This window comes from Topomyia yanbarensis, chromosome 2 (assembly GCF_030247195.1).
Source record: "Topomyia yanbarensis strain Yona2022 chromosome 2, ASM3024719v1, whole genome shotgun sequence".
NCBI lineage: Eukaryota > Metazoa > Arthropoda > Insecta > Diptera > Culicidae > Topomyia > Topomyia yanbarensis.
In genome coordinates this window covers 14,753,238-14,779,465 of record NC_080671.1, presented here as the reverse complement: position 1 = coordinate 14,779,465, position 26,228 = coordinate 14,753,238, and the positions used below count along the sequence as shown (strand labels likewise).

The 26,228-nt window shown below is 38.5% G+C and overlaps 1 protein-coding gene across 3 annotated transcripts in view; it reads left to right on the top strand.

Moving 5' to 3' along the window:
* Positions 1–26,228, top strand: part of LOC131681289 (potassium voltage-gated channel protein Shaw) — a 352,113-nt gene that overhangs the window by 36,620 nt on the left and 289,265 nt on the right. For all 3 annotated transcript variants that reach the window (XR_009303887.1, XM_058962020.1, XM_058962019.1), the window contains exon 2: positions 23,355–24,163. The gene's annotated coding sequence lies outside the window, so the exon portion shown is untranslated. The remainder of the gene's footprint in view (positions 1–23,354; positions 24,164–26,228) is intronic.

Below are 26,228 nucleotides of genomic sequence, written 5' to 3'. Positions count from 1 at the left end.
ATATTTCCCGTGAGAGTAGTGTTGAAAATTGGTTGCTTTTCAGAAAATATTCTTGCTCATTTTTGATAGAGCTTGTTGCGTTTAATACATCATGCGAAAATTCTGATACATCTCATTGCTGGGGGGAATGGCGAGCATGGGGCAAACAATATATAAGAAACCTGTTTTAAACCACCTAGTGGTGCAATTGAGCCCTTTTCATTTCTTCAAACTATAGTTCCATGGCTTGCCAGCCACGAACTTGACAAGCTAGGTCTCGCCTCTGAAACACTTGAAACAAAAAATATCATACTTAATTAGCTTAATAAGTATTAGTTGAATGTTGTCTTCTTGCTAACTTATTGGTGCATGCTGGGTTGGATTTCGGAACTTGTCCATTTCCTCGGATCTTCCAAAATCATCAACGGTTCTCAATGTAGTCTTTGAGATTTTGATTTGCAATAAGTTATCTGGAGCAATAAGTTCAAGCACTTTAGAACTTATCTCAGTTAGTTTTGCATCATTTAGATATAATAATTATACCGGTTTATATGAAAATTTCGCATGTGACTGCATATTTCAACCATTCAACACAGGAACAAGAACACCGATTCCAAATGGAATTCAATAGCAGTCAATAGGGATACCGTAGCTTTCATTTGAGAATGAAACAATCGAGTGAGACATTTCTGAGATTCAGGTGTGTACTCGATTCAGGAACTTAGTCATATCCCCAAAGTTTCCGGTTCCGCCGAATGTGCCCAAAGTGGTCGATATTGGTTTGATTGGGAATCAGTGAGCTGAAACTATAAATTCAAGCATTTTAGAACACATTTTATGTAGTTTTGCATCTTTTAGACAACATACTGCTACCGATTTATAAGGGGATTTCATGCGTGACCGTACTCTTCAACCCGTAACTCCTGAACCAGAAGTCGGATTAGAATGAAATTCAATAGCAGCCTATGGGAAAGTTGTTCAGATTAACCCATTATTGCCCAACTTATTTTTCACGCGCATCACAAATTGTGTTTTCCGGTCGGAAAAAAATAATGTGGTTATCCCAGTGAAATTATTTTTGTACTCAAAGTAGCTGATATAATAAGGAAAAACCAGTGAAAATTTCAGATTGATCGATTAATTGGTTTCTGAGATATCATGATCGCCGCGAATGAAATTTTCAATAAAATACAACTCCGAGATAATCGGGTTTTACTGTCGGTGCAGCGACTCAACAGTCTAGCGTATCAAACACTACGCACCGCCTACGAGTGGACAATGGGTAGCGGTCTATGAATAGATGTAACTCAAGTTGTAGTATTCCGATCTTCATGAAATTTTGAGAAAATTTTCCTCAGCGTATATAGCTTCAGAATATCTAATTTTCAAAAATTCGATTTTTTTAATCCAGACAAAAATGTGTAACCCCTTAAGGGAAAATTTAATAAAAACAAAACATAAACACCGGTTTAACCACTCTAACTTCTTTAAACGTATTCTGCAAGAGTATATGAACAATATTAACTCATTGATAATGTCTGTTCTGTGTTATTCATTGAGTAATAGGAGTTATTCTTAGCACCTACTATATATAGTAGGTTGGGCAATAATTGGTTAAGTTTGATAAAATCGGTTCGGTAATCTCCAAGTAATCGACGTGCGATTTTTGATCACATACATACACACATACACATATACACTAGGGTGGGACAAAAAATAGATTCCAGCTCCGAGCAACTTTTTGGGTACCATTTGGTTCCTAGAACATCTGTGCAAATTCTTAGCTTGATCCCTGAAACTATATTTTCGCGCCCACTGTTTAAAGTTTACATGGGATTTTATATGGGAAAATTAACTTTCACAAAATAATTCCTCCAGGAGTCGCCCATTGCTTCCTAAAAATAAACCGTTATGTGGCTTTTGTAGGAAATTTAACAAAGAAACAAAGTCTCGAAAACTACGAAACGATTTGACGCTTGAGAAATAAGTTATTAAGCTGAAACCAATTGATGCTCTGACGATTGATAAAATATTCATTTTTTCTAGCACCACTGTTGTTGGTTGTCCAATTATATGCAATTTTGTGTTGATCTTCTCTTAATGTGTCTAAATCATTTATCTATACGGTTTGGCCACTTCGCAAGAGTTTTGAGGGATAAATTGAGGCTTCTTTTGTACATAATAAGAGAAAGTTAAAGATTTTGTATATAATTCGACCGTCAGCAGCAGTGATGCTATGAAAAGTGAAATTTTCATCAATCTTCACGGCATCAATCGGTTTTTGCTTAATAACTTTTTCCACAAGCATCAGATCGTTTTGTGGTCTTCTAGACTTTGTTTCCTTGACAAATTTCCTATAAAAATCAGACATCTATTTATTTTTAGAAGGTAACGGGCGACTCATGGAAGAATTAATTTGCAAAAGACGTTTTCCCCATACGAAATCCCATGTAAACTTTAAACCGTGGGCGCAAAAATATAGTTTCACCGATCGAACTAAAAATTTGCAGAGTTGTTCTGGGAGCTAAATGGAACCCAAAAAGTTACTCGGAGCGAAATTTTATTTTTTTCATATAACCATGTCCCACTCTATTATACACACGGACATTTGCCGAATTGAATGAACTGAGTCGAATAGTATGAAAGAATCATCCCGATTTTACCTTTCTCCTAACATTTTTAGAGGAGAAAGGCAAAAATCGTTTCATATTAATCCATTTATTTGAGTATTATATTGTTGAAATCGACCCAGCCATCTCTGAGGAAAAACTAAGTGTTGGCCAGTCCCAGCCGTGAGCACTAGTGAGACTCGCTGGAACAAATACCTCAGGGTCAGCACGCATATCCGGGAGTTTCGCGGGTAGCAAGGAAATGCCTGATGCATGCAAACTCTACCTTTATTCTCCTCACTTTCATAATATTTTCTTCTGATTCTTCCATTTTTTCTACCTTTTAATTCTATCTGACTTTTATACTGCTTCACCACCTGATTCTCCTCCTACTATCGAACTCCCGTTCTCCTTTCCACCGCGCCTACGATCTTTACCGTCCGCTGGACTGGAACCGATGAAGGGGTTCCGGTTTGGTTGGGTCCCATCAACGATGGGTGCGGCCTTGGTCCTCGGCTATCGGTCGTGGGCAAGCCGGAATACCCGGAAAAATGGTGTGGCGTAATGTAATGGCGTACCACTAACGTACTGCGCGTCTTATGCATTTTTAACCAAAACTACGGGGCCCTGTGGGTAACAGAACACGAATGGTTTAGTTACCTGACAGGCATGACGTTATCTTGGGACTTTACCTGTAGTCCATTTGTTCTTCTTAGGATGAAAATCTCACTTTCTATAAATTTTACCTACAAAAGCTGGTCTTTTCACCAACTTTACTGTTCGACATTTTCCGGGTAAGGTCGATACCTATCCCGTGATAAGTTGGTCGAAACGCGCTAGAGCAAGCTCGGTCATTCCCCTTTGGCCAAGCTCATTGCCTCCGTCTACGGTATACAAAGCAACGCGAGCTACCCAATCAGAATGGTCGCCATCTGGTGGTGGGTTTTTAAAAGCTATGGTGGCTGCATTCTGATGGTAGTATGTTTTCCAAAAATCTATCAACTGTGAGTAGTGGAAGGTCGGTTCACAGCTAACGCATCAAATGAACACACACACATTTACTGCTTTATATTTGAAAACTTATTCGACTATATAAAACACGCGGTAGTATCAACAATCTTCAAGGAAGAGACTTCTGATGCTTACAAAAGCGATTACATAACCGTTCTATATGAGAAAAGCAAAAAGGCAAATTTTATGTGTAATCACACTCTTAACCTCAAGCAAGAATTGCAAATCAAAGCGATTTAGAAAATATTTTATTATTTTTGCGTAATTTAGATCGCAAGACTATACAGGTTTATAATGAAAATTTACGTGTGACCGCACTCTTCAACTCGTGACTCCGGAACAAGAACTCCAATTCAAATAAAATTCAATAGCAACCAATGACGGTGCTGCACCTTTCATTTGAACATAATTTTGCTGAAATCTACTTAGCCATCACTGAGGAACATGAGTCAATTTATTTGTTACATACATACATACATACACACACATGCAGACATTTTCTGATCTCGAAGAGCTGAGTCAATTGATACAAGAGACTCGGAACTCTAGATCTCAGTTAAAAAGCCGAAATTCCGAGGGGTTGCATAACCTTTCTCTATGAGAAAGGCAAAAAGGTGAAAAATCAGCCATGTCACAAAAAAACCAAAAAAAAAAATTTTTTTTCGAGATCACATAAAACTCTGACGTTTCATGCATTTCAAAGGTATTAGGCATCAAATATATGAATTCGTTCTCTGAAATTTCAAAATTCCCCCTTAGAAAGCAAATTTTTTGGTCCAGCTTATATGGGAATTTCATAAGTGAGCGGACAATACAGTCTATATTTTTGGAACCATATAACCCATATCTGAAAGAAATTTTATTCAACTCTATGGGTACAAGATCCCTTACATTTGAATCTAATTTTGGAAAATCGGCCTATCCATCTTGGAGACCCTGATGTCAGTTTGGTAATTTTGAAAGATAGTCATTTTTCCGCTACTGTCGGAACCTTTCATGCTGGTCAATGGTACCAATGGGACTTCGGAAGTAAAGAGCGTTTGATGAGGGGTACACCGCATGTTACACCTTCCATTTGATACTAGGGTTGTGAAAATCGATTCAGTCGACACCAAATAACCGATGTGACTCTAATTCTGGAATATGCCCGAGCCCTGGAACCTCCGGAATCGTCGATAGTCGACAAGAACTTAAAAGAATCTTTAATTAGCCAACAGCGATCTAGATCCGCAAAGCGAAGTAATGTGATGTCCATTTCAGTAGATTTTTAACCACCGAGGTATAACGTTTGTAACGGTTTATATGAGAAATTTCCGTACCACTGTACTAACCAACCTAAAATACCGGAACCAAAAGTCAGATCTGAATAAAATTCAATAGCATGGAAGTGTTATATATTTCACTTCAGATCAAGCTTGTAAAAATCAGTAAAGAATTCGCTGAGAAATAGCTGGTACATTAATGTAGAAGTTTGGCAAGTTCCTCGGGGGCATCAAGAAACGTCATAGACTGCCAATGTGGCCAAAGCTTCTTCGATTGGTCATTAGTGATTAGACCCGCAAATACAAGTAATGTTGCATACATTTTAATATGCATTACATCATTCGGTCATCATATGCCCTATTCAACCCGTAACTCCGGAACCGAAATTTCGATCAACAAAAACTTCAATAGCAACTAATGGGAAGGTTGTACCTCCTTAAGTTTGTGCATATCGGTTCAGCCATCATTGAAGTGACATTATTTGCCACATACACATTTTTCGATCTCGCCGAACTGAGTCCAATGGAGAATCGGTTAAAAATTCGCTGTTTGGAGCGATTGTATAACCTTTCGATATGGAAAGGCAAAACGTACAGTTTCCTTCTACATTATTGTGGTATTTTGTTAAAGTAGAACTACGCTTTCATTTTCGATATGGAAATGTAATTGCTAATTCCACAAAATGATAAGTAACGAAAAGTGGTTAGGTTTTTAACGCCTATAAAGCATATTACAATAGATAAAGCCTGGGACGGGACATGCTAAGTGAAAAAACCTGTTTTAATCCACCTAGCGGTGCAATTGTGCCTTTCTCATTTCTCTAAACTATGGCACGGAGGCTTTTTATGTTCAACATAATTATGGAAATGTCCATTACATTCTTAGTACACTTTGCACTTATACACAATGGCATGCCAGCCACGAACTTGATGAGCTACGTGTCGACGGTGAAACACTTGAAACAAAAAAATATCATACTCCATTAGCCTAATCAGCATTAGATCAATGTTATCTGCTTGCTAACTCATTTTGTCATGCGGGGCTGGGTATGTGAAGAGGGCGAAAGTCCCATGAACGAACGACTCCCCAGCTTAAATTGGTATGCTTTGTGATATAGTGGTGATTTAAAGATGATGGGGTTGAAAGAGAGGGGTATGAGGGCTGGATGGGGTGGTGGTCTGAAGGGTGATTTAAGGAGATTTTTAAAGGAGGGGCGCGAACAGTAGATGGGGGGTGTAACCCCTCTCCGAAAAACCATCAACTACGCCCCTGTGAAAATCCAGAAACCCTAAACAAGTCGAAAAAAAAATTTGGCCGGGATTAGGTTGACGTTTTTCAGAGTGATTGCATAACCAGAATGCATGAGAAAGGCAAAAATGTGCCAAAATCCAAAAAAGTGAATCGTAGTCAAATTTTTTTTTCGAGTTTGCATCAAATCTCGACGTTTCATGCACCTTGAACACATTTAGCATCAAAAATAAAAATTCTATTTTTAATTTTTCCTATAGTTTATATGAGAAATTTCTGTGTGACCGCACTCTAAAACCCGTAATTCCGGAACCAGAATTCCGATCGATCCAAAATTCAATAGCAGCCGATGGGAAGGGTGCACCTTTCATTTGAGACTAAGTTTGGGCAAATCGGTCCAGCCATCTCTGAGAAAAATGAGTGACATTATTTGACACATACACATACATACACACACACACATACACACACACATACATACATACACACACACATACAGACTTTTTCCGATCTCGACGAACTGAGTCGAATGGGATATGACACTCGGCCCTCCGGGCCGGGATTAGGTTGACGTTTTTCAGAGTGATTGCATAACCTTTCTATATGAGAAAGGCAAAAAGAAAATGTCACCGCGAACCGGCAATGGCCCGACATTGCGAACTAGACCTTTTTAACGATTTTCATTTTCTTCAAATGGACAGTACCTGGGTAGCATCGCAATACTCTGGTTATATACAAGTTGTTTTTAGAAAATATATTTTACCTGATTTAGATGCATGTATATGCACTGAAAAAAGTATGCCAAATGCAAGGACGGCATGCGCAATTTCTGTTTCTACAGTTATGGTTAATATTGTTTTACACAAATCATAAACGATAACATAATGCATGCCATGTTTGAATTCTATAATTTTTGGTACAAATCTGTACCTCATCGGCAGAAATCTTTACCACATCGCACAGTGGTCAAAATGTGTAAATTCATGCCTTTAATTATTTAGCGGAAAAACTATAAGGTTCTGTGTTTTGGTGACTTCGGAAAAGTTGTTGGAGCTACCTAGGCGGATTTTTGGAAGTAGACAGCCATGTTCCAAAATACAGTGTAAATACATTTCTGAAATCTAACTTTTTACTGGTAGCAGATAGACAGTTTCAGTCTTCGGAAAAGTTGTAGAGAATATTATTTTTAGCAAATCTTTCATAAGAACTGACTCTCTAACTATAGCCGTTCCAATCTTATGCTTTGTTTTCATGAGGACCCCCTTCAAAATTGGTTTTTTCATGATAACTCTTATCGTATTTATTTCTCTACAAATATGTGTTCCGAAATGTTTTATATATTACGAAAATGCATAACTTTGTTGAATATTTCAAGACGATATTATGTTTTCGGAGAGAGTTACAGCTTTTTTTATGATTAATATTATCAAACTTCATAGCCAGTTTTCTTAAAAAGTTGCAAAAATATGCAGATGAAATATTGTTATTTTGAAACTATCATAAATCCCCTACAAAATCCTGAAGGAATGGTTTGTATCTGATGGTATCCTAAGATGTTATGATCGAATTAAAGTGCTAGTAATCGGGGCGATCGTATTATGTGTTATATTGAATATTTAAAAATAAAATAAACATAAACTGCCAAAAATTGCAATTTCGTTATCTGTTATTGATTAGACGTTTTCTTTCTATTCTATGCTTGTACATTTATCGCTGTTATTTAATGTTCTGTGAATTAGACATTTCAATATAACATCTTTATGTTTCAAATACCCTGATGTATCTGTTTGTTATTCAACATAAATTTTCTTTTTTTGTGTAGTCGTAATCAGTAAACGTCAGCTGTTTCAGCTTTGGAAAAAAACCAAAGGCGATCATAGTAAAAAATTACATGAAATCTGCCAGGCAATTTTCAAAGCTTATCGCATAGTTCCTGATGATATGCCATATGTTGCAAGCGAAACTGAAAGAATTGCCTCGACTGTCTGCAAATATTTCAATAAGTTATGGCTTAGATATCATCAAAGTGAATCTATTGTTCTAAAATACAATACTGATTACTTCAAAAGTTCGTTCAGACTACCCGGATACATTTTAAGTTAAATAAATACAAAGCCTATTGAAACTTGTCGAGGAAGAAAAACTATGCCCTTTTTGGAAAGCACTGACAAAGTGAAGCGCATCAAAACATCAATCTTGCGATCAAAACCTTCCTCTGATGAGTTAGCTTTTGCGACACAGATGAAACTTCGAGAGTCAGGGGATTTATCAGCAGCTTTGATTGTTAAAGAGGCAACGCAAACAACTCCCACTCGGGTTTCTAAAATACAACGTTCATGGAAGAAAGCACAAGAAATCCGATACACTGGAGCTGAAGCATTATCCTTGATCGTCGAATACAATCTTACGAAAGCGAGTTATATAAAAATTTAGAAAGGTGCAAAAGTACGAAATGTTAATATATATCCATCATACACTAAAGTTATCACCGAGAAACAAAAATGTTACCCCGATGAATCATCCATAACTGTTACCGAGTTTTCTGTCGAAGTTGACTTACAGAAGCTACTTGATCATACGTCAAACCGCATAGTAGAAGCGAACAGCGAAAACCTACAGTATTTCTCGGACGATGAACTCCTTAGGATCGAGCTGACCGTAAAGTGGGGATTTGATGGCAGTTATGTTTATCTTATTTTTAGCAGTTTTTCTTCTTATTTTTGGCAGTTCATGTTTATCTTATTTTTAAATATTCAATATAACACATAATACGATCGCCCCGATTACTAGCACTTTCATTCGATCATAACATCTTAGGATACTATCGGATACAAACTATTCCTTCAGGATTTTGTAGGGATTTGTGATAGTTTCAAAATAACAATATTTCATCTGCATATTTTTGCAACTTTTTGAGAAAACTGGCTATGAAGTTTGATAATATTAATCATAAAAAAGCTGTAACTCTCTCCAAAAACATAATATCGTCTTGAAATATTCAACAAAGTTGTGGATTTTCGTAATATTTAAAACATTTCGGAACACATATTTGTGGAGAAATAAATACGACAAGAGTTATCATGAAAAAAACCAATTTTGAAGGGGGTCTTCATTAAAACACCACATAACATTGGAACGGCTATAGTTAGAGAGTCAGGTCTTATGAAAGATTTGCTAAAAATAATATTCTCTACAACTTTGCCGAAGACTCAAACTGTCTATCTGCTACCAGTAAAAAGTTAGATTTCAGAAATGTCTTTACACTGTATTTTGGAACATGGCTGTATACTTCCGAAAATCCGCCTTGGTAGCTCCAACAACTTTTCCGAAGTCACCAAAACACAGAAGCACACAACCTCTGGTCGAACCTTATTGTTAATTAAAGGCATGAATTTACACATTTTGACCACTGTGCATCGGCCAGGACTAGTATCGACATTTGCTGGAAATTATTTTGCACTGTTTAAGATCAGTGTTCTCTATACGCATCTCTACTATTAAAAATTCTGAACAAAGAACCTTGAGGAATAAAAAATAATATAGCGGTTTTGTTTTACTCACACGAAAGAATGCACATCAACCTCGATATAGTATACACACACAGCAGTGTCCCTTTTGTTTTACCCGGACACATGTCATTTTATTCGATGCACGTCCCAACGACCCGAACGACACAATACGAATGTTTGGATGAATTTATTTTCATGCGCGATTTTCAATGAGTCAAGCAAAATTAAGTACGATTTACACGATACGTCAGGCTTCCGTCACCGGTACAGCAAGTGAACGGAACGTCAAAATTAGCTACATGCAGTTAAATGGAGACACAAAATCAATGGCACAGAACGTTTTGACGTACGGAACGTGTGAATGGATCGACAAGAAACGTGTTCAACTCATCCTGACGGAACGGTGACATGACGTTGACGTTCTGTTCCGTTGATGGAAGCTGACGTATCGTATGAATAGGGTTTTAACCAAACGTTTCTTATGGCAGTTGCCGAAATTTAGTAAATGCAAGCAACATGGTAGCCATGGAATGTGGGGGTAGCAACATGGTAGCCATGGAATGACTAAAGAATATGATATAGAGTGCCCGTAGCGTGCGGTTGGCTCCGCCAAGGGCGCTAACCTTATAGGGCGCTGAATTCTTGATTTTCTTTTTAAAATAAGTGAGGATTAATCATATAATAAATCCGGATAAGTGTGCCATTTCCGGATATACAGTAACACCACGGCCTGCTCAGTCATATTCAGATATAGTCACAATAACTAGTATTGTTTGCAAATAAAAAAGAATAGAAGAACAAATAATTCATGTATTTCAAATTAATAAAACCTGTTCTAATCCACCTAGCGGTGCAATTGTGCCTTTCTCATTTCTCTAAACTATGGCACGGAGGCTTTTTATGTTCAACATAATTATGGATATATCCATTACATTCTTAGTACACTTTGCACTTATACACAATGGCATGCCAGCCACGAACTTGATGAGCTACGTGTCGACGGTGAAACACTTGAAACAAAAAAATATCATACTCCATTAGCCTAATCAGCATTAGATCAATGTTATCTGCTTGCTAACTCATTTTGTCATGCGGGGCTGGGTATGTGAAGAGGGCGAAAGTCCCATGAACGAACGACTCCCCAGCTTAAATTGGTATGCTTTGTGATATAGTGGTGATTTAAAGATGATGGGGTTGAAAGAGAGGGGTATGAGGGCTGGATGGGGTGGTGGTCTGAAGGGTGATTTAAGGAGATTTTTAAAGGAGGGGCGCGAACAGTAGATGGGGGGTGTAACCCCTCTCCGAAAAACCATCAACTACGCCCCTGTGAAAATCCAGAAACCCTAAACAAGTCGAAAAAAAAATTTGGCCGGGATTAGGTTGACGTTTTTCAGAGTGATTGCATAACCAGAATGCATGAGAAAGGCAAAAATGTGCCAAAATCCAAAAAAGTGAATCGTAGTCAAATTTTTTTTTCGAGTTTGCATCAAATCTCGACGTTTCATGCACCTTGAACACATTTAGCATCAAAAATAAAAATTCTATTTTTAATTTTTTCCTATAGTTTATATGAGAAATTTCTGTGTGGCCGCACTCTGAAACCCGTAATTCCGGAACCAGAATTCCGATCGATCCAAAATTCAATAGCAGCCGATGGGAAGGTTGCACCTTTCATTTGAGACTAAGTTTGGGCAAATCGGTTCAGCCATCTTTGAGAAAAATGAGTGACATTATTTGACATATACGCACATACATACACACACACATACACACACACATACACACACACATACATACATACACACACACATACAGACTTTTTCCGATCTCGACGAACTGAGTCGAATGGGATATGACACTTGGCACTCCGGGCCGGGATTAGGTTGACGTTTTTCAGAGTGATTGCATAACCTTTCTATATGAGAAAGGCAAAAAGGTTCCTCTCAACGGATATCCAGGCACGCTGTGTCATTCAAGAATGACTAAAAATTCTATTCAATAAGCCGGGGATCGTACAAACAGGATCGCTAAAATTTGTAAGTTATGAATATAAGAGAAGGATATCTGCCACCAAAATTGAACCAGTAAGTACTACATATTACCATATTAAATACATAGTTCAAAATCATTCTCCTTTCCGGGATATGTCGCTACCATTTGCTTATTATATTTAGTGATCTATTTAATTGGTCAATTTTTCGATTTCGTGAATATATTGAAGTAATCTGCATTGTGAGTCTGAATCTTCCACAAGCTTTAGTGAGGATCCATCGAAATAAATTTCAGATAGGTTCAGAGTTGCACACCACTTTTCAAGTTCATTTTGTGGTTCCGAATGGAGGTGAATTACGCTGCTGTCAGTTTTTTTTAGGTGTTCTATATCCTGCTCCGTGGTCACAATCAGGAAGACCACATTGGTTCCGCAGCTTTCGGATCGTCAAGTGTTTTTATTCCCATCGTTTGTGTGGAGAGCGACAATCCAGCGCCGGGCCGGGTATAAAGAGACAAATCGAGCACCCGAAAGTACTCCGAAGTACTTCATTATTTGCGAACGGATAGACAGGATTTCAAGTTCATTAAGACACTCTGGGATGGACCGCAGGCTGTGCACAGTTTAAATGAATGTCCATCAGCTTTACTGAAAATCGGTGAGGTCGTTTCTTGTTTCTTTATAAAACTTCTCCAAACCATTCCTATTTGGAAGTACCCATATGCTACAACGCAAACATTTTTCGTTGTCATTTTTTATGAATATGCATTAAGAACAAATGTAGTGTTTTCAAAATATTATTAAATTTTGTTTAACACAGTGTGGCTTTTGACATCATTTGCTGAATCTTTAGGAGAGTCAATCAGTAGCAATCCTACATGAGTTTGTATATATTGAATGGTTTTCATAAAGAATTCGCAGACGGTGTGAAAAAGAGCGAGTAAAGGCGCTTTAACCTAGGCTTATTAGCCAGGGCAAGGTGTAAATACCTCTGTCCCACCGTAAAGGACCAAAGGAGTGACAGTAACCTTCTTAGCCAAGTCACTTCCAACGATTTATTGTATACCCCTTAATGAAACGGTCGGTACGGTTGTCCTCGTTTCTTCCTCTGTTAAGATTCAAAAAGATACGTTAATTAAATTATTCAATAAATGAATAATTTAATTACCATATAATTTTGAATCGTCTTCAAACTCAACTCTACACAGTAGGCCTGGCCGTTTTAATATTTGCGGCATATGAAAATATGCTTCAAATATTAATATTGACAAGAAACACACTAGACTAACTGTAGTGTTTTCCAGGATGCTTTTCAATACTGGCTGTGTAAGGGTTAGAATAGAATAGAATAGAAATATTTTAAATTAGATTCATACTAACACCTACTAACACAATCAATTGCATAATCTGTCATACACTCATAATTTCTTTCATTTCAAATGCACAAACGCTCGTGCCTTTCGCGATAACACAATTCTAATCACAAACGCGAACATGCAATTTCGATCATACACACATACTTACGCCCGCGATCTCGCCAACATTAAATCACCCCGATAAATAAATGAACGTTTTAGCACCTATAAATTTACAATCGCGATCTCAAGTATTAACCCACCGCTCGCGCGATCATGAACAGGTTATGTTCGGTTGTATCTACCCTCGGTCATTGCAGCCTAGACTCATGCCACTAAACAACACGGTTCATGGCGACACGTCTTAGAACTCTAGTTATATGGTGCAACTGCCTTCTATTATCTGAACCGTTCACTGAAAATTAAGCATCAGATTCACGGACCGCCCGATCATTCAAGAACACACGTGAATATGCGAATAGATACATGGGTTCAAAATTGAATGATTTACAAACGCCCACGCGACATATAAACAACCACGGGATCTACACATTCACTTACAAATGACCGCGCCTTTCGCGATGATACACAAAGACGAACATAAAATCGCGTTAACCAACGCACAAGTACGCTCAAGATTTCGAAAACACAAAAAAGTCCAGATAATTAAGTGCTTATAAGCTAATTAACGCGGTATGAAGTATGCACAAATAAACGTTTGTTCCCGCGCAATCGTTAAGTCCCTACGCCTGCATATCTGAACCAAACAATCAATGTCACAATTAGAATCACGGCCTACTACAGCTGATATTAAGCAGTGCGTTAGTGGGTGACATTTCCCGTCTCGTCTGCAGTTGTAGTGAGTGATTCGGACGGGGAGAACTTCCGAGATCATAGCTCTTCAGTCCAGTAGAACAGCTCTCGAAAAAATGGTATGGACAGGGACTGTATATTACCATAACCAGCTCGTTTCACACCTCACAATTCCTGTTAGGACGGAGTTCATTACAACGCTGACCTATCGAACACTTCTCGCCACTGAAACAAGAAAGTGGGTTCATTAGAATATCCAATGTTTCGCCATTATCTGTTGTGAGAGAGCCATTTGCTAATCCCACTAGCCAGGTTGCAAAAAAAACACAACATCAATATTCTTCTGATAAACGACCATTTGAGGATCTCTTTATGAAAGATGATTTACTCAAAATAAAGTGGACGTTTTTTTCTCGACAACAAACCATACCGTCAGAGAACAAACCTCGTAAATGAAGCTCCATTAGATCCCTCTTGGCAAGCGTGCAAATCCTTTTGATCCACCCTCTGGTTATAATTTCGTCTTTCCATTAGGTAATCAGTATAATCGACACTACGCCTCCATTAGTCAGTCAAACTCCCACGGGGATCGTATGAAAGGATCAGTTTCATACATAAATATGACAGAACGATTTAGAAGCACATAAAACGCAGACCCAAACCGAAGAACACAAAAAAAACTTGATGGAAAAAAATCAGTGCCTTAAATAATAGCACTACCAACATCGTGTTTTGTGTGTTTCCCGCAATTTTTCACCTTTCGGAAGCTCGGACAGCAACACCAATCGTGTACTGACGTCCGTGTTTCGGATTAGCTTCTACTTGCGGTGTAGAAAAGTCCCAACCACACCGCAGTTTCCTGAGATAAATGACCACAAGGAAGAATGCTGAATGGGCGAAAAGTTTGGTGTATGAATTTTTCATCATGTGTGCTGCAGTACTTTTTACGATTCTCTTAGATTTACGGTGATCGCTCCGTGAGTAGATAAGTACGTACTACTCGCAAATCCTCGAGTCACAGTGTCTGTTTGTACGGGTCGGTTTGCGACCGAAAAGACCGGCGGCCCGGTCAGACGGACGATGAATAAATAAATACGCACCGAACCGCAGTTCTCCGGTTGCGAGTGTGAAGCTATTAGATGTTGTATATGTACACGTGCTTAGTAGATACAGCTGGAGGTGTTAAAGTAAAGGAGTTCTCGGATGATGGGAAAGAGGGGGAGGGGACGAGAGTGTAAAGTGCTGACGTTTCCCAACCATGATGATACTAGGCACGTCACCAATGCTCATCATCGACTTGTTTATTCTCATCAACGTACGCTAGAGTTTGAATTTCGTTAGCTTTTATAGCGAAATTGTTATTGAATCGAATTTAGAAGGGAGGAAGCCAACAATGAGCAGAATTATTAATCAATCAGCAATTCTACTCATTGTTGGTTTCCTTTCCTTTCAAATTCGAATTAGTACTGTTCTTTTTTTAAATCACCTGATTTATGAGATTAAAACACGTCCCTGGAAACAAATCAATTACGCGATTATTAGTAGTACAAGTAGAAGTTAAAATTACATAAAAAACTTTTGAAATCAGTGCAGCGTGCTCATCACTGCCACGAGTGCTCGAAGCGGAGTCCATGACGTCACAGTGCACTGCGGAATGTTTTGTGATAGGTATGTGCTGAGAGTTTTGTTTACCTTAGCCTACATTTAGACGGAAATTAACTAGACTTCAAGATTGTTTATTTGAACTTATTTTCGGAGCATAGTAAAATGTTTATTATTGATCACCGATTGGTTACGAACGTAAGACAAAATTCCCAATGTTCGAGGAGGGAATGAAATTTACGATACCGACCCCGAATTTTGAATGCTAGTTAAATTTATAACTGATTATTACGAAGAAAATTATTTGTTATTGTGTTGCCTGCAACTATGTCGAATCGCAGAACAAATAATCACATGCATTTTTACAATAAGCACACTTACAGCTAACCTATTTTTTATTATAGTGACTTTAAATGAAATTCATTCATCACGTGGCACAAAAAGCACGCAATTTTCTCGAAAGGTTTCAGTTGTTGGTAATAAAGTTGAAACACGATGTACTAAAAACTAGCCTTCTCTAATAGTTTTAGTAATTTAAATAAAATAAACTAAAACATTAAATTTCATCACGAAATTTACCTATATAAACCCTACCCACATCAACCGGGTTGTTTCTGCTTTCTTAGCGCTCGAATCCCAGACAGCAGCGGTAGTATTTGTTCTTATTGGAAATAAAATGCGTGCAGCGCTAAAACCTTCATGTTTACGGTTATGTTCCTGGGGAGGACTCGAGAGTTGGCTGGCCTATCACACGCACATCAACTTCGGGATTATGTATGAGCAATGGAGCGAAAATTGTTGTTATGTTTCATAGACCAATTACCGAGAATCTTGGTAGAAGCCAGCCACCAGAAACACGGCGGCGGCTGAAGCCTTGCGGCTTTACGTCAAACACATTCACGCAACCCTCATCCTATTCTCTCCGCTGCTGCTTTAATGGCCCTTACTTGATATGCCACGCATTTATGAACCTATATATGCCTCCTGACAATGGTGTCTCTTACGAGTCATAAACTTTCCGAATCGAAACAGAACATAACGAGACGAGCAGCTGTGGCAGGTTAGGAAAAGTTTGCCACAAGGTAGGAAACGTTTGGGGGGGAATGGACTTTCTTGAATGACAGGCTTACACGTGGATGGCTGTTTTACGATAAGTTTCGGTTTTTATGACCCTCGGCGAAGTGTGCAATGTCAATCCCATTGATATGGAGTACCTGTACGAATAATGTTCCACGCATAAGGAACTTGTTGAAGACTAGCTATCGTACGACCGACGAGTTTGCAATAGCGATCCGCACTGCTTCCGTCTTATTATAAAACTCATTTTCTAGAATAATGGTTATTTTAAGGGGGTCGTCTACTCTTAATTTCAATCTATATGTATCTGAGAACTCGCCACAGAAAGGATTTGGTGAAAATTATATTCCTTGGCATGTTTCTGGCAACCGAAAGGTATCCATCTCCGGCCGTTTTTGAGATATAAAGCGGGGCGCACCACGATGGCGCATGTCTATGGAAAAATCATTGTTTGAAGAATTCACCGGTCCATTCTTGACAGAGATGTGAGCGTCTGTGAATGGTTTCTTGTTTTTGGGGGGACGACATTATCGTACGGAAGAAAGAATTCGTCGAACATGTTGAGAAGCGTATGGGAACGAGATTACGACAACTGAAGAAAGCAAACAAAGATATAGGTGGGAAAGGAAAGGGAAAGTTGACGGACAAATCAAATGGCCAGCTAAAAAAATTTTATGGGCTGGCGATTCGGAAAAACTCAAATTATGTAGAACATAGGGATTCCATGAGAAACCGGCCGACCGCAAAATATGACCATCGTCGATTCGAACAAAACTTTGCAGGTGTGTTCGCTGTATGAATCTCCATGATATTCCCTGGCAATTGGAATATTTTGATACAAGACTACCCAAGTAGCAATTGCAACTTGTTGAAAGTTTTAAATGTTGCACAACTACTACACAATATTTTTTATTGTTGGAAATATTTGAAAATAATTTTCACGGATTTTTAAACTGATTTTGCAACTATGTAACTATAGATCTGGCCAATAGTGTTAAGTATGCAAACGTCAATAACAGTTGTGAAACTAATCAGAAACTTTGCTAACTTGCACAAACAGTCTAACAAGTTGCAAATGCCTCTTTGTTTGCCATTCCACCCTTAAACAGAACTGTCCAACTACCCAGTGCTCGACAAATCACACAGCTATTGTTTTCATTATTTTACTGCAATTAGGAACATGTTGCACAACATACAAACTAAGTGCGCTTTTTCCATAACATAGTTGTTACCAAGAGAGTTACAAATACTATACAGTAACAAAGCGTGCTACTTGGGTAATGTTTCAAAAGAGCGTAAACGTTTCTACGTGTATAAATTTCAATTTTTTTTGTTCGATTACTGTATTTTATACAGCAAAACTATCTGAGAACAAGTTACAGGGAATGAATACTTCTATCCGAAAAAATATACACTGAAAAAAAATTTGTTATTTTTCAAAAAAACAAAAATTTAAGTTAAAAGTTAAAAAACCCAATTTTTTCAAATTATATTTTGGAAACAAAACCTAAAGAGAAAAGAAAAATTTTGAATGTGATTGCATGATGTAGAAAAAATCGGTAAAAAAGTTTTTCTAACAATAACTTCGTACATGTTTTTAAATTTCATACTAATTGACATACAAAATTGTAATTTTATTACAGAATATAATTCTAAGCACCATTTAAAATCAAATGAATGTAACAAAAATCTTCCAAAATGCGATAGTTTTCGAGATATTTGGAATTTTGCTCCATCAAAAACAATTAATTCGTGTAATTATGCTCTTTTTTAAAAGTTATTCGCCTTACCCTATCATAAAATGACAATAAATTAATGTTTATCGTTTTAAAGACGTAAAAGCAACTTTTTTAGTGTATTTGGATCATGGAGAAGTTTTCAATAAAAAAGTTTTCCTAACAACAACTTTTGACATCTTTTTATAATTTATACTATTTGCAGTCAAAAATACAATTTTCTTTTTGAATATGATTCTAAACGCCATTTTAAATCAAAATGCTCATAACAATATTTTTCTGAAATGTAATAGTTCACGAGATATTTTAACTTTTGTTTTAACAACACAATTATTTTGTTTTATTGCGACCTTTTCATAAGTTATTCACGTTTCTGCATCAACAATAATAGGTTTTTCAAAAGGCCCATAAAATTTCCTGTAACTTTCTCTTTGACATCAAGGCGATATTGTGAAACATTTGGAAGTTACATGAAACAACCAAAATATGATTCAAATATATAGTTTAATCATCAGACCCTATGGTTGAAATTTATTTTGGTTGCTTTCATGTAACTTTCAACTGGTTTACAATATCGCCTTGATGTCAAAGGGAAAGTTGCAGAAATGTTTACGGGCCTTTTGAAAAACCTATTATTGTTGATGGAGAAATGCGAATAACTCAAGAAAAGGTCGTAATAAAACAAAATAATTGTGCTGTTAAAACAATTTAAATATCTCGAGAACTACTACATTTCAGAAAATTTTTGTTAAGAGCATCTCGATTTAAAATGGCGTTTGGAATCATATTCAAAAAGCAAATTGTATTTTTGACTGCAAATTGTATAAATTATAAAAATATGTCAAAAGTTGTTGTTAGGAAAACTTTTTTATTGAAAACTTCTCCATGATCTAAATACACTAAAAAGTTGCTTTTACGTCTTTAAAACGATAAGCATTAAAACTTTGACATTTTATGATGGGGTAACGCGAATAACTTTTAAAAAGAGCATAATTACACGAATTAATTGTTTTTGATGGAGCAAAATTTCAAATATCTCGAAAACTATCGCATTTAGGAAGATTTTTGTTAAATGCATTTTGATTTTAAATGTTGCTTAGAATTATATTCTGTAATAAAATTGCAATTTTGTATGTCAATTAGTATGAAATTTAAAAACATGTACGAAGTTATTGTAAGAAAAACCTTTTTAGCGATTTTTTCTCCATCATGCAATCACATACAAAATGTTTTTTTCTCTATAGGTTTTTATTTCCAAAATATAAAAAAATTAAAAAAAAGGGTTTTTTCGCAATTTAAATTTTTATTATACATTTTTGTTTTTTTGAAAAATGACACAACATTTTTTCAGTGTATATTTTTTTCGGCCAGAAGTATTCATTCCCTGTAACTCTTTCTCAGATAGTTTTGCTGTATAAAATACAATAACCGAACAAAAAAAAATCGAAATTCATACACGTAGAGACGTTTAAGCCCTTTTGAAAAGTTGCTCTTGAGTCAAAATAATCTTATTACCTGTGGAAAATATTTAGTCTTCCATGACGGCGAAACATGTAAAGTTTCATCGGAATCTAAGATGGTCGGTGACGATTTTAAAGATTTTTGGACGGATCTTCGTGGAATTCCTCGCGAAATGCAATCTGGGCTTCCCTCGAACACGGTTCGTCATCGAACGAAAATCCCCAACACTCACTCAGCGAGGACAGTTGGTGCAAGTGGCGTTAGGTAAAAGGTACTTTAGAAACATTCGAACATGTCAGGATCTACGTAACTCTATTATCTAATGATTTATTAGAAATATACTTAGGAGCTCACACCCAACACATCAATGAGTCTCTGAATAGTGGAATCTGTTCCTTAGCGCCAAAACACATGCGCAAATTCTGGCAGGCAGGTGGTCAATGTTTTGACTTATTTGGCAGTCAGTATCTTCAACCAAGGATTTTCATCGAATTTACAAGCTATAGAGGTGATGGGAATTACCTTGGGGACTGAGGCTAAAAGATGTGCTACTCGACTCGACAGTGAACGTATAACTCGTTCTGAATGCAAACAACAGAATTCGTAATATGTTATGCTGGCGGTTCTTTATTGGAGAGCCGAGCCTGGTGCTACTGTCGTGAAATGAGATTCAACCAATCTCATTCGCTTGGTAGATACTGTACCGTATTCTAAGCAGAAATCTTCGCGATTCTGTGTGGCGTACAATTGATACTTCAACAGAGAATTGGCGGTAAAAGAATTTATTTTTGCCAGTTTTATTTGACAGTTAGGCTGCCCTGAAAGCACTTAGTACAGCAGATTCGAGATCGAAATTAGTAATTGCAGATCGAACTCAAATCGAAGAACTTAGCATTTCAAATGCTTTCTATGGATACCAGTCTTCCCATGAACATCAAGTTTGCACCCGTGTACAAAATTTCGTGCGCTCGTTCAACATCAAACATGCTTTGCCTTTGTGTACAGGTTTGCATCGAACACCGAACCCAAGCGAACGATGTGCAAACTTAGGTTTAAACACCGTGTACGCACACCGTGAGCGTACATAACAAAGGCACACACAAAACAGAATGAGTCAATGCTAGTGATGATGGGCGAGAGAAAGAGAAAGCTAGTATCAAGAACCTGTGTGTACGAGCACCGCGTACGTACATGGGGTTCGGTTGTGCAGACGAACATGTGCTCGTGTTTTGGTACGCATTAGCGCGTTCGAGTTTGCACACGAAATGATGGTTAGGATGAGCACAGAACTATAGCGAACATGGTGTTCGATGTTCATTTGCGAAGACTGATGCCATTCCTGTTTTACTGGAAATGAATGGGTGGATGAATTGGCGAGAGCTGCAGCTGCGGCTGACTTCGTTGCTCAAGAACCAGTTCTACCACTTTCGTTAAGTTGAATAAAGCACCAAATTCGCTCTTGGACTACTTCCGAACATGCTGAACACAATTTGTCGCCATTCGCTACTGAATCAAGTGTCACATACGGACGCTTTTCGACACTCCAGCGATATGCAGAGAATCAGCTGAAGATCTGTTTGCTCTGATCGATTGCTTCGAGCTGTGGATCTCCATACTAAAGAGCTTGAGTGAACCAGTAGACCGATGCTGCTCTACCCTGGTTTACCAAGTATCAATTGATTCTTGTACGCTTCATGAATGGGAGAACCACTGTAGCAAACTCGATTCTGACAACATCGTTTCTGTTCTTGGAGGAAGCGGCGACATATCAGAGCACACAAGCTCCAGCGCATCAATTTGAATATCATCAAATGTAAACTTACTCCAAAATCACGCTCGAGTTTTGCAGGCAGTGGTCGACACTTCGAACACTGCTCCTCCTTACAGCAAGCCAAATCCGACATCCAAGCTAGCAGGTGTCCAGTGTCCCCTTTTCCAGCATCAGCAAGCCGAAGTAGTGCAACAATTGCGGTGAGTACTTGTCCCAAAATGCACCACACGCTTTTTCATCCTGAACCACCTGACGCCAATCCCGGAACCGGGAGCTTAAGCTTCCGTATCGCGTTGATGTGTTGTCCTCCAGTCGACTCTCGCCGCAGCATGTTCGCTGTACACTCAAGTTTTTTTTACGCGGTATTTTTTACGCGGTTTTTTTTACGCTGATTTTGAAATTTAGGCGGTTTTCATTTACGCGGTTTTTGAAATTTACGCGGTTTTCATTTACGCGGCTCGTATCCCCGCGTAAAAAAAACCTGAGTGTATAGTATACGCCAAACTCACTGTCATCGCAGTCTGTTTCGCAAACTCCCGTACAGTAACCGTCTACTTCTACCATGTTCAAGCTCCTTCCATGAGTTCTCTATTATTGAATCACACTCTGCGGAAGTGGTTCCTGGAAACGTTTTCCTTCCAACTGCGCTCGTGACATCCGTAACGGTAGAGATCGAATCTGTGGAATGTCCCATGTTGGTTCTGCCTTCCATTATCGCGAAGCTGTCCCAGTCGACGGTAGAAGCTCGCCACTGGGCGATCCCAAAGCACGTAGAGCTTGCAGATCCAACTTTTGCTGTTACTGGCGACATCGACATGATTCTGGGATTCTGGCCCATCTTTTTAAGCTTTTTGGATGCGGCAGGATATTGCTCGGTGAAGAATTGCCGCTACTGCAGAATACAAAAATTACTCCGGAGAGTGTTTATTAAAGAACCACGATCCCAGCGATCCACGTAAATGCCTGCACGATAGATGGATTGGTCAACCGACTCTGGCAGTTCGAAGAAGTCCACGATTCAAAGGGATGGCTTCTGTCGGAACGATGCCGTGGGGAACATTTCGTGAAGAACATCACCCAGCACTCCGACAGCCGCTACGTCGTCAAGCTTCCCAAGCACGACAAACTGTTTAGGCAGTTATAGGACCAAAAATGTAACGCCAACCGTCGCTTCTTCTTTCTGGAACGCTCTCACGGTTCAAGTCCTCATAGGAAAGCGATGTACTAGCAGCTCATCCATGAGTACGTGAAATTGGTACATATGCGGGAGATTAGCATTATGGTCTTCTGCGTAACCGAACGAGCTCTAGCTCACCGATCTGGAAATTGATGGGAGTGAAGATGACATTGAAGCAGCGCGATTATCATGTAATTTAGCAACTTTATAGCAATTAGTTTTTCAATGTTAATTTGCATATTTTAAAAGATCATTCACTGTTTCCTGAAACCTTTATCAACGAATAACACAAACTATAAATGACAAAAAAAGTTACAGCAACACAATCAGCCAATTCTGTTGAAATTGAAACAGAAAATACCCGACCAATCACGAGAGTGGAAGCCAATTAGCAAATTCAATTTCGAAACTCGACTGCAAATGCAACTCGATTATTGTTTTTAATCATGCTCTTTATTGCCCCCATCGGTAAATCGGTTGAGGGCTCTTGCTATGCAAATCACAAGGTTTTAGTCCCGGCTGCATGTTTAATCTCATTTGATTAAACAGAAAGTTTTGAACTAGCTCTCTCGCTGGCGACGGTTTCCAACTTTTCCGCCGCCCCCACTCGATCTCTGAAAAGTAGCTAACGTAAGCGGTAGCATAAACAAACGCTCGCTATTTTCACCGCCTCCATCCAACCAACATCGCATTTCATTTCTCTCCCGGCAAGAATACCAATATTTTCCCTTTCCACTTTTTCTCTAATTCTAGTTTACACGAGTTAAACAACTGGCTCTGCTACACGGAGCTACTACCTCCCCCCATTCCGGAAGCCAACAACAACAGGAGGTTCGGAGGCACCACCGGCAGCTAAAGAAGCAACGCCGTCAACCGTGCACACAGATTGGCGCCATCCCCATACGGTCGCCATTGGAATGCTCGCGAAAATGCACTTTTATGGTGGTCCCCCCAGGACCGAAGGCGTCGGCGACGGTGACGGCGGAATGTGATTTCGAGAACGCAGGGGCAGTCGCTAATGAGTTTCATCCATCAGGCGGCGACGGCAAAAACATTCCAGATTCAGCGACGTGAACAGTGAAGAGAACGGGATAATTTATGCTCCGAGGCAGAGTCGCTTTGTTGAGTGTCACTAAGTGAGATCGATTGCTAAATTCTGCCGAAGGATTATAATGTCAGCCATAATTTAACCCACCCACACTCACGCCCGGGCGAATGCGGATCAAATGCGTTATCGGAAAGAAAAGTTGATTTATTGGAATTGAGCGAAAGTTTGGCCGTCGATCGTAAAGGCAAATATTACTCTACCTGGCGCCGCATAAATCGGTGAAAGTGAAGTGTTTGTGTTAGCTTTTGTGTCAAGTTTTTCGAAGAAAGAACCGTGTTCTGAGAGAGGAAAACTTTCCGCCCACCACCGGATTCGTTCTTGTTGTGGCGGCCGCTTAAACTGATCGCTTATCAGACAAAACTGAAGTGGGAAGCATTGATCGAATTTTAGTGGTGCTTTTCGGTATCGTATGGTGAATGGAATAAGATAAGACCGAACGAACAACTATCGAGAGGTAAGTGAACAAGTTTCACTATATGGTAAAGGGATGTGGTTTTTGAGGAGTTACAAATCGAACGGTTTTGGTATAATAAATTGTTTTGGCTTTCAACGTGGTCTACGTTTCCCCTAAAGGCACATTGACCAAATATAGAGAGCATAAAAGGAAGTGTTCGGTTTATTTTTATTTGTTTTGTATCTTCAGCTCAATATTCGTAAACTATTCTTCTCCCACCAGCCCCCTGCAACTTGACGTATCTTGCTTCAAACCACTGTGTTTGGGATGATGTCGACACCATAGAATGCCCTCCACTAATTGTGATAGTTCCAATTTCTATGGAAGAAAATAATTCCGTGACGTCTTTACAAACTTTTTTTTTTGTTCACACTCAGGCGACATAATCAAGATAATAATTTCAAAACAGCGTAATAATTTAATGCAAATACAACCACGTTCATCATTGTGGGTCCTTCACAAAACGCTTACAAGTAGTGTCGAATGTAAAATGCTAAATGCATGATTTGATTTGAGTTCGCTTCTGGTGTGAGCCTTTTCTTCTCCCGTCGCCATAGAAACATGGTGTGGCACCTTTCGCATATCGTTTGTTTATTTCTGACAGTATATCATCGAATTGGTAGGCACTGTGACCTTTTGCGGTGCAAAGATTACCGCGAATTCCAGGAGTTTTGAAAGAAGAAATTTTATATATGAATAAAAAATACAATACGTGAATTAAATGTTGATTTTTGCCTTTCTCAATAGAAAGGTATTGCAATTGCTCTGAAAATCGACTTTTTAACGGAGGCCCGGAGGGCCGAGTGACATATACCATTCGATTCAGTTCGTCGAGTTTGGCAAATGTCTGTGTGTGTGTATGTATGTGTGTATGTATGCATGTGTGTGTATGTGCGTCTGTATGTGTGTATGTAACCAAAAATGTCACTCATTTTTCTCAGACATGGCTGAACCGATTTTGACAAACTTAGTCTCAAATGAAAGGTGCAACGTTCCCATAGGCTGCTATTGAATTTCTAATGGATCCGACCTCCGGTTCCGGAATTACAGGGTGATGAGTACGAACACGCAGAATATGTCGATTTTAATAAATTCTGCAATGAATGTATAAAGGTGAAATTTTTTCCAAAATATGACCACAACTGCTTCGATTTGTAGTATTAGGTCACTAACATCCATTCAAAGTCTATTTGACCACATTGGCCACCATCATCGGTTCCGGAAGCCCCAGCGGAAGTATCTAAATTCAGAATTACAGTCACATCGGTTTCTCGGAGATGGCTAGACCGATTCAACTAAACTTGGTCTCAAATGAAAGCTTTTGCGTCTCCGTTAATAGCTATTTAATTTCGTCCTGATCCGACTTCCGGTTCCGGAGTTACAGGTTGTGGCGTGCGATCACATAGCAAATTGTGATTTTTTGTATTGGGTTATATTTCAATTAAATATTTACATTTCACAATTCTTTCAGCAAGCAACTGCATATCTATACCTAGCAAATATTTAGATGCGCTCTAAAATTAACTTTTACTAATTCCTTCATATTCCACCTAAACTCTCTTATGCTCCTCTGGAAAACGTACAGACTCAGACAGGGAAATTTGCCCGTGCAGTAAGCGACGTAATGAACCGCTAACCACACCACTGTCTTCTGGAGAGGACAGTCATCCTCAATTCTCCAAGACAAAATGTCTTCAATTCCTATCACTTGAATGCCGTACCTATTCCGTATAATTCCGTATAAAACCCACTCGCGAACTTCTTTTCCTGCACTACAAGCTCGAATCCTATGGCTATTAGTGTCAATTCCTCCACATATCTCGCAGAGGTCATTATCTACCTTACCAATATTATACTGACGTAACTTTCGTCTATTTGGTATTAGATCATTTAAAAGAAGATACAGTTTAGATTTATCATCAGAAAGTAGAAATGATCGACTCAAGGGTTTCCAAATAATTTGAGGAAACTCGATTTCTACGCGCGGTTGAAAAGTATTCCTATTAATAAATAGGCGGTATAATTGCTTTGTCGATTCAATAGCAAAATTTTGATTATTGAATTC